General features: G+C 34.6%; 6 non-coding genes across 6 annotated transcripts; all 6 read right to left on the bottom strand.

Annotated features, from left to right (window-relative positions):
• Window positions 1-1257: 1257 nt before the first annotated feature.
• TRNAP-CGG (transfer RNA proline (anticodon CGG)) lies at window positions 1258-1329 on the bottom strand. Its single transcript has one exon. It is a non-coding gene; the product is annotated as a tRNA-Pro (tRNA).
• A 1464-nt stretch (window positions 1330-2793) lies between these two features.
• TRNAP-CGG (transfer RNA proline (anticodon CGG)) lies at window positions 2794-2865 on the bottom strand. The gene has a single exon. It is a non-coding gene; the product is annotated as a tRNA-Pro (tRNA).
• A 1458-nt stretch (window positions 2866-4323) lies between these two features.
• Window positions 4324-4395, bottom strand: TRNAP-CGG (transfer RNA proline (anticodon CGG)). The gene has a single exon. It is a non-coding gene; the product is annotated as a tRNA-Pro (tRNA).
• A 1459-nt stretch (window positions 4396-5854) lies between these two features.
• On the bottom strand, window positions 5855-5926 carry TRNAP-CGG (transfer RNA proline (anticodon CGG)). Its single transcript has one exon. It is a non-coding gene; the product is annotated as a tRNA-Pro (tRNA).
• A 1457-nt stretch (window positions 5927-7383) lies between these two features.
• Window positions 7384-7455, bottom strand: TRNAP-CGG (transfer RNA proline (anticodon CGG)). Its single transcript has one exon. It is a non-coding gene; the product is annotated as a tRNA-Pro (tRNA).
• A 1458-nt stretch (window positions 7456-8913) lies between these two features.
• On the bottom strand, window positions 8914-8985 carry TRNAP-CGG (transfer RNA proline (anticodon CGG)). The gene has a single exon. It is a non-coding gene; the product is annotated as a tRNA-Pro (tRNA).
• Window positions 8986-10000: the final 1015 nt, after the last annotated feature.

The raw sequence follows: 10000 nt of genomic DNA, 5'->3' as shown, positions 1-10000 counted from the left end.
GCCGGATGTAATGATAGCATTGAATTTGTCTGTAGAGTCTTATTCATCGATTCATTCAGCTGTGGAATGGAAGGAATTTGATTCGGACCTCCCCTCTCTAACACACTTTTTCACAAGTCTAACTATGAATAAAAATAGAATTCCGTATGTCAAGTCATATTGTGTTTTTTTTCTCCTTTGTTTTAACAAAGATTTTGCAGTTTTAACAAGGACTTTGAAATCTTAAAAGCGTCATATGAGCAGTTAGCCCTTGCATTAATAAATTATCAGAAAACATTGATTTTGAATGGTTGGTTATGAAACATACACATTTCTAACGATTTCTCTCAAAGTTTCTCATAAGTTTCTAAAAAAAAAGCTAAAGGTGAATGCCTATAAAATCTTAGATTTATAAGGTGATATCAGAAGCACCATACATTTTTAAATAAGAGACTGAAAACAGGAAATAAATATACAAGGTGGCATGACATCTTCTTCTCTTAAAAGCACTTGAAGGGTTTTGCTATTATTGAATTTTGCTGACTAAATTAAACAGTTCGAAGCTGCGTGCTTTAAAACAGAAAAACAAAAGCTTGGGCCCATCAGGGATTTGAAAACAGGACCTCTCGCACCCTGCAGAGAAGAAATTTATTACAAAAATAGACTTGTGCAAAATTATGTTTGGGGAGGTTGGCCTGGTTTCAATAACTTGAATTTTCTTGTAGAGTGTTATTTATCAATACATTAACGACTGCCTTGACTTGTAGAGTGTTATTCATTAATACATTATTTAGGTGTTGACTGGAAGTCATTTGATTCGGACTAAGCCTCTCTAACACATATTTGCACAAGTTTAAGTATGAATAAAAATGGAATTCCGTATGTCAAAACATATAGTCTTTTTTTCTCCTTTGTTGGTTCTTAGAAAAGATTTTGCAGTCTTAACAAAGACTTTGCAGTCTTAAAAGTGTCATCTGAGCAGTTATGTCTGGCATTAATGACTTACGATAAACTATTGATTTTGAATGGTTGATAATGAAAACGACACATTTCTAAATATTTCTCTCAAACTTTCTCATACATTTCTAAGAAAAAGCTAAAAGTGTATGAATATCAAATCTTAGATTTGAAAGGAAATATCAGAAGCACCAGGAAACATATATAATTGAGGAGGCATTGAATCATCTTCACTTAGGAGCACTTGAAGGGTTTTGCTGTATAAATTAAACACAGTTCAAAATTACATACTTCTAAAGAGAAACAACAAACAGAATGCTTGGGCTCGTCCGGGATTTGAACCCGGGACCTCTCGCACCCGATGCGAGAATCATACCCCTAGACCAACGAGCCAGTGTGGTGCACTTTCAGCATAGTGGGAAATGCCTATACTAATGCTTCAGACAGCGCTTGTGTTGTCTAAATAGCCACTGGACTATGTTTTGAAAATGGGAAAATAAAGGAAAGATGTTTGGAGGAAGAAGTCATTATACATAGACTTGTGCAAAATTGTGTTTGGAGCAGTTGGAATGGTTCCAAAACCTTTAATCCACAGCCGGATGTAATGATAGCATTGAATTTACCTGTAGAGTCTTATTCATCGATTCATTCAGCTGTGGAATGGAAGGAATTTGATTCGGACCTCCCCTCTCTAACACACTTTTTCACAAGTCTAACTATGAATAAAAATAGAATTCCGTATGTCAAGTCATATTGTGTTTTTTTTCTCCTTTGTTTTAACAAAGATTTTGCAGTTTTAACAAGGACTTTGAAATCTTAAAAGCGTCATATGAGCAGTTAGCCCTTGCATTAATAAATTATCAGAAAACATTGATTTTGAATGGTTGGTTATGAAACATACACATTTCTAACGATTTCTCTCAAAGTTTCTCATAAGTTTCTAAAAAAAAAAGCTAAAGGTGAATGCCTATAAAATCTTAGATTTATAAGGTGATATCAGAAGCACCATACATTTTTAAATAAGAGACTGAAAACAGGAAATAAATATACAAGGTGGCATGACATCTTCTTCTCTTAAAAGCACTTGAAGGGTTTTGCTATTATTGAATTTTGCTGACTAAATTAAACAGTTCGAAGCTGTGTGCTTTAAAACAGAAAAACAAAAGCTTGGGCCCATCAGGGATTTGAACCCAGGACCTCTCGCACCCTGCAGAGAAGAAATTTATTACAAAAATAGACTTGTGCAAAATTATGTTTGGGGAGGTTGGCCTGGTTTCAATAACTTGAATTTTCTTGTAGAGTGTTATTTATCAATACATTAACGACTGCCTTGAATTTACTTGTAGAGTGTTATTCATTAATACATTATTTAGGTGTTGACTGGAAGTCATTTGATTCGGATTAACCCTCTCTAACACATATTTGCTCAAGTTTAAGTATGAATAAAAATGGAATTCCGTATGTCAAAACATATAGTCTTTTTTTCTCCTTTGTTGGTTCTTAGAAAAGATTTTGCAGTCTTAACAAAGACTTTGCAGTCTTAAAAGTGTCATCTGAGCAGTTATGTCTGGCATTAATGACTTACGATAAACTATTGATTTTGAATGGTTGATAATGAAAACGACACATTTCTAAATATTTCTCTCAAACTTTCTCATACATTTCTAAGAAAAAGCTAAAAGTGTATGAATATCAAATCTTAGATTTGAAAGGAAATATCAGAAGCACCAGGAAACATATATAATTGAGGAGGCATTCCATCATCTTCACTTAGGAGCACTTGAAGGGTTTTGCTGTATAAATTAAACACAGTTCAAAATTACATACTTCTAAAGAGAAACAACAAACAGAATGCTTGGGCTCGTCCGGGATTTGAACCCGGGACCTCTCGCACCCGAAGCGAGAATCATACCCCTAGACCAACGAGCCAGTGTGGTGCACTTTCAGCATAGTGGGAAATGCCTATACTAATGCTTCAGACAGCGCTTGTGTTGTCTAAATAGCCACTGGACTATGTTTTGAAAATGGGAAAATAAAGGAAAGATGTTTGGAGGAAGAAGTCATTATACATAGACTTGTGCAAAATTGTGTTTGGAGCAGTTGGAATGGTTCCAAAACCTTTAATCCACAGCCGGATGTAATGATAGCATTGAATTTACCTGTAGAGTCTTATTCATCGATTCATTCAGCTGTGGAATGGAAGGAATTTGATTCGGACCTCCCCTCTCTAACACACTTTTTCACAAGTCTAACTATGAATAAAAATAGAATTCCGTATGTCAAGTCATATTGTGTTTTTTTTCTCCTTTGTTTTAACAAAGATTTTGCAGTTTTAACAAGGACTTTGAAATCTTAAAAGCGTCATATGAGCAGTTAGCCCTTGCATTAACAAATTATCAGAAAACATTGAGTTTGAATGGTTGGTTATGAAACATACACATTTCTAACGATTTCTCTCAAAGTTTCTCATAAGTTTCTAAAAAAAAAGCTAAAGGTGAATGCCTATAAAATCTTAGATTTATAAGGTGATATCAGAAGCACCATACATTTTTAAATAAGAGACTGAAAACAGGAAATAAATATTCAAGGTGGCATGACATCTTCTTCTCTTAAAAGCACTTGAAGGGTTTTGCTATTATTGAATTTTGCTGACTAAATTAAACAGTTCGAAGCTGTGTGCTTTAAAACAGAAAAACAAAAGCTTGGGCCCATCAGGGATTTGAACCTAGGACCTCTCGCACCCTGCAGAGAAGAAATTTATTACAAAAATAGACTTGTGCAAAATTATGTTTGGGGAGGTTGGCCTGGTTTCAATAACTTGAATTTTCTTGTAGAGTGTTATTTATCAATACATTAACGACTGCCTTGACTTGTAGAGTGTTATTCATTAATACATTATTTAGGTGTTGACTGGAAGTCATTTGATTCGGACTAACCCTCTCTAACACATATTTGCTCAAGTTTAAGTATGAATAAAAATGGAATTCCGTATGTCAAAACATATAGTCTTTTTTTCTCCTTTGTTGGTTCTTAGAAAAGATTTTGCAGTCTTAACAAAGACTTTGCAGTCTTAAAAGTGTCATCTGAGCAGTTATGTCTGGCATTAATGACTTACGATAAACTATTGATTTTGAATGGTTGATAATGAAAACGACACATTTCTAAATATTTCTCTCAAACTTTCTCATACATTTCTAAGAAAAAGCTAAAAGTGTATGAATATCAAATCTTAGATTTGAAAGGAAATATCAGAAGCACCAGGAAACATATATAATTGAGGAGGCATTCCATCATCTTCACTTAGGAGCACTTGAAGGGTTTTGCTGTATAAATTAAACACAGTTCAAAATTACATACTTCTAAAGAGAAACAACAAACAGAATGCTTGGGCTCGTCCGGGATTTGAACCCGGGACCTCTCGCACCCGAAGCGAGAATCATACCCCTAGACCAACGAGCCAGTGTGGTGCACTTTCAGCATAGTGGGAAATGCCTATACTAATGCTTCAGACAGCGCTTGTGTTGTCTAAATAGCCACTGGACTATGTTTTGAAAATGGGAAAATAAAGGAAAGATGTTTGGAGGAAGAAGTCATTATACATAGACTTGTGCAAAATTGTGTTTGGAGCAGTTGGAATGGTTCCAAAACCTTTAATCCACAGCCGGATGTAATGATAGCATTGAATTTACCTGTAGAGTCTTATTCATCGATTCATTCAGCTGTGGAATGGAAGGAATTTGATTCGGACCTCCCCTCTCTAACACACTTTTTCACAAGTCTAACTATGAATAAAAATAGAATTCCGTATGTCAAGTCATATTGTGTTTTTTTTCTCCTTTGTTTTAACAAAGATTTTGCAGTTTTAACAAGGACTTTGAAATCTTAAAAGCGTCATATGAGCAGTTAGCCCTTGCATTAATAAATTATCAGAAAACATTGATTTTGAATGGTTGGTTATGAAACATACACATTTCTAACGATTTCTCTCAAAGTTTCTCATAAGTTTCTAAAAAAAAAAGCTAAAGGTGAATGCCTATAAAATCTTAGATTTATAAGGTGATATCAGAAGCACCATACATTTTTAAATAAGAGACTGAAAACAGGAAATAAATATACAAGGTGGCATGACATCTTCTTCTCTTAAAAGCACTTGAAGGGTTTTGCTATTATTGAATTTTGCTGACTAAATTAAACAGTTCGAAGCTGTGTGCTTTAAAACAGAAAAACAAAAGCTTGGGCCCATCAGGGATTTGAACCCAGGACCTCTCGCACCCTGCAGAGAAGAAATTTATTACAAAAATAGACTTGTGCAAAATTATGTTTGGGGAGGTTGGCCTGGTTTCAATAACTTGAATTTTCTTGTAGAGTGTTATTTATCAATACATTAACGACTGCCTTGACTTGTAGAGTGTTATTCATTAATACATTATTTAGGTGTTGACTGGAAGTCATTTGATTCGGACTAACCCTCTCTAACACATATTTGCACAAGTTTAAGTATGAATAAAAATGGAATTCCGTATGTCAAAACATATAGTCTTTTTTTCTCCTTTGTTTGTTCTTAGAAAAGATTTTGCAGTCTTAACAAAGACTTTGCAGTCTTAAAAGTGTCATCTGAGCAGTTATGTCTGGCATTAATGACTTACGATAAACTATTGATTTTGAATGGTTGATAATGAAAACGACACATTTCTAAATATTTCTCTCAAACTTTCTCATACATTTCTAAGAAAAAGCTAAAAGTGTATGAATATCAAATCTTAGATTTGAAAGGAAATATCAGAAGCACCAGGAAACATATATAATTGAGGAGGCATTCCATCATCTTCACTTAGGAGCACTTGAAGGGTTTTGCTGTATAAATTAAACACAGTTCAAAATTACATACTTCTAAAGAGAAACAACAAACAGAATGCTTGGGCTCGTCCGGGATTTGAACCCGGGACCTCTCGCACCCGAAGCGAGAATCATACCCCTAGACCAACGAGCCAGTGTGGTGCACTTTCAGCATAGTGGGAAATGCCTATACTAATGCTTCAGACAGCGCTTGTGTTGTCTAAATAGCCACTGGACTATGTTTTGAAAATGGGAAAATAAAGGAAAGATGTTTGGAGGAAGAAGTCATTATACATAGACTTGTGCAAAATTGTGTTTGGAGCAGTTGGAATGGTTCCAAAACCTTTAATCCACAGCCGGATGTAATGATAGCATTGAATTTACCTGTAGAGTCTTATTCATCGATTCATTCAGCTGTGGAATGGAAGGAATTTGATTCGGACCTCCCCTCTCTAACACACTTTTTCACAAGTCTAACTATGAATAAAAATAGAATTCCGTATGTCAAGTCATATTGTGTTTTTTTTCTCCTTTGTTTTAACAAAGATTTTGCAGTTTTAACAAGGACTTTGAAATCTTAAAAGCGTCATATGAGCAGTTAGCCCTTGCATTAATAAATTATCAGAAAACATTGATTTTGAATGGTTGGTTATGAAACATACACATTTCTAACGATTTCTCTCAAAGTTTCTCATAAGTTTCTAAAAAAAAGCTAAAGGTGAATGCCTATAAAATCTTAGATTTATAAGGTGATATCAGAAGCACCATACATTTTTAAATAAGAGACTGAAAACAGGAAATAAATATACAAGGTGGCATGACATCTTCTTCTCTTAAAAGCACTTGAAGGGTTTTGCTATTATTGAATTTTGCTGACTAAATTAAACAGTTCGAAGCTGCGTGCTTTAAAACAGAAAAACAAAAGCTTGGGCCCATCAGGGATTTGAAAACAGGACCTCTCACACCCTGCAGAGAAGAAATTTATTACAAAAATAGACTTGTGCAAAATTATGTTTGGGGAGGTTGGCCTGGTTTCAATAACTTGAATTTTCTTGTAGAGTGTTATTTATCAATACATTAACGACTGCCTTGACTTGTAGAGTGTTATTCATTAATACATTATTTAGGTGTTGACTGGAAGTCATTTGATTCGGACTAACCCTCTCTAACACATATTTGCACAAGTTTAAGTATGAATAAAAATGGAATTCCGTATGTCAAAACATATAGTCTTTTTTTCTCCTTTGTTGGTTCTTAGAAAAGATTTTGCAGTCTTAACAAAGACTTTGCAGTCTTAAAAGTGTCATCTGAGCAGTTATGTCTGGCATTAATGACTTACGATAAACTATTGATTTTGAATGGTTGATAATGAAAACGACACATTTCTAAATATTTCTCTCAAACTTTCTCATACATTTCTAAGAAAAAGCTAAAAGTGTATGAATATCAAATCTTAGATTTGAAAGGAAATATCAGAAGCACCAGGAAACATATATAATTGAGGAGGCATTCCATCATCTTCACTTAGGAGCACTTGAAGGGTTTTGCTGTATAAATTAAACACAGTTCAAAATTACATACTTCTAAAGAGAAACAACAAACAGAATGCTTGGGCTCGTCCGGGATTTGAACCCGGGACCTCTCGCACCCGAAGCGAGAATCATACCCCTAGACCAACGAGCCAGTGTGGTGCACTTTCAGCATAGTGGGAAATGCCTATACTAATGCTTCAGACAGCGCTTGTGTTGTCTAAATAGCCACTGGACTATGTTTTGAAAATGGGAAAATAAAGGAAAGATGTTTGGAGGAAGAAGTCATTATACATAGACTTGTGCAAAATTGTGTTTGGAGCAGTTGGAATGGTTCCAAAACCTTTAATCCACAGCCGGATGTAATGATAGCATTGAATTTACCTGTAGAGTCTTATTCATCGATTCATTCAGCTGTGGAATGGAAGGAATTTGATTCGGACCTCCCCTCTCTAACACACTTTTTCACAAGTCTAACTATGAATAAAAATAGAATTCCGTATGTCAAGTCATATTGTGTTTTTTTTCTCCTTTGTTTTAACAAAGATTTTGCAGTTTTAACAAGGACTTTGAAATCTTAAAAGCGTCATATGAGCAGTTAGCCCTTGCATTAATAAATTATCAGAAAACATTGATTTTGAATGGTTGGTTATGAAACATACACATTTCTAACGATTTCTCTCAAAGTTTCTCATAAGTTTCTAAAAAAAAAGCTAAAGGTGAATGCCTATAAAATCTTAGATTTATAAGGTGATATCAGAAGCACCATACATTTTTAAATAAGAGACTGAAAACAGGAAATAAATATACAAGGTGGCATGACATCTTCTTCTCTTAAAAGCACTTGAAGGGTTTTGCTATTATTGAATTTTGCTGACTAAATTAAACAGTTCGAAGCTGCGTGCTTTAAAACAGAAAAACAAAAGCTTGGGCCCATCAGGGATTTGAAAACAGGACCTCTCGCACCCTGCAGAGAAGAAATTTATTACAAAAATAGACTTGTGCAAAATTATGTTTGGGGAGGTTGGCCTGGTTTCAATAACTTGAATTTTCTTGTAGAGTGTTATTTATCAATACATTAACGACTGCCTTGACTTGTAGAGTGTTATTCATTAATACATTATTTAGGTGTTGACTGGAAGTCATTTGATTCGGACTAACCCTCTCTAACACATATTTGCACAAGTTTAAGTATGAATAAAAATGGAATTCCGTATGTCAAAACATATAGTCTTTTTTTCTCCTTTGTTGGTTCTTAGAAAAGATTTTGCAGTCTTAACAAAGACTTTGCAGTCTTAAAAGTGTCATCTGAGCAGTTATGTCTGGCATTAATGACTTACGATAAACTATTGATTTTGAATGGTTGATAATGAAAACGACACATTTCTAAATATTTCTCTCAAACTTTCTCATACATTTCTAAGAAAAAGCTAAAAGTGTATGAATATCAAATCTTAGATTTGAAAGGAAATATCAGAAGCACCAGGAAACATATATAATTGAGGAGGCATTCCATCATCTTCACTTAGGAGCACTTGAAGGGTTTTGCTGTATAAATTAAACACAGTTCAAAATTACATACTTCTAAAGAGAAACAACAAACAGAATGCTTGGGCTCGTCCGGGATTTGAACCCGGGACCTCTCGCACCCGAAGCGAGAATCATACCCCTAGACCAACGAGCCAGTGTGGTGCACTTTCAGCATAGTGGGAAATGCCAATACTAATGCTTCAGACAGCGCTTGTGTTGTCTAAATAGCCACTGGACTATGTTTTGAAAATGGGAAAATAAAGGAAAGATGTTTGGAGGAAGAAGTCATTATACATAGACTTGTGCAAAATTGTGTTTGGAGCAGTTGGAATGGTTCCAAAACCTTTAATCCACAGCCGGATGTAATGATAGCATTGAATTTACCTGTAGAGTCTTATTCATCGATTCATTCAGCTGTGGAATGGAAGGAATTTGATTCGGACCTCCCCTCTCTAACACACTTTTTCACAAGTCTAACTATGAATAAAAATAGAATTCCGTATGTCAAGTCATATTGTGTTTTTTTTCTCCTTTGTTTTAACAAAGATTTTGCAGTTTTAACAAGGACTTTGAAATCTTAAAAGCGTCATATGAGCAGTTAGCCCTTGCATTAATAAATTATCAGAAAACATTGATTTTGAATGGTTGGTTATGAAACATACACATTTCTAACGATTTCTCTCAAAGTTTCTCATAAGTTTCTAAAAAAAAAGCTAAAGGTGAATGCCTATAAAATCTTAGATTTATAAGGTGATATCAGAAGCACCATACATTTTTAAATAAGAGACTGAAAACAGGAAATAAATATACAAGGTGGCATGACATCTTCTTCTCTTAAAAGCACTTGAAGGGTTTTGCTATTATTGAATTTTGCTGACTAAATTAAACAGTTCGAAGCTGCGTGCTTTAAAACAGAAAAACAAAAGCTTGGGCCCATCAGGGATTTGAAAACAGGACCTCTCGCACCCTGCAGAGAAGAAATTTATTACAAAAATAGACTTGTGCAAAATTATGTTTGGGGAGGTTGGCCTGGTTTCAATAACTTGAATTTTCTTGTAGAGTGTTATTTATCAATACATTAACGACTGCCTTGACTTGTAGAGTGTTATTCATTAATACATTATTTAGGTGTTGACTGGAAGTCATTTGATTCGGACTAACCCTCTCTA

Source organism: Pelobates fuscus, chromosome 6, assembly GCF_036172605.1.
Source record: "Pelobates fuscus isolate aPelFus1 chromosome 6, aPelFus1.pri, whole genome shotgun sequence".
NCBI classification, from domain to species: Eukaryota; Metazoa; Chordata; class Amphibia; order Anura; family Pelobatidae; genus Pelobates; species Pelobates fuscus.
This window is presented reverse-complemented; position numbering and strand designations above follow the sequence as displayed.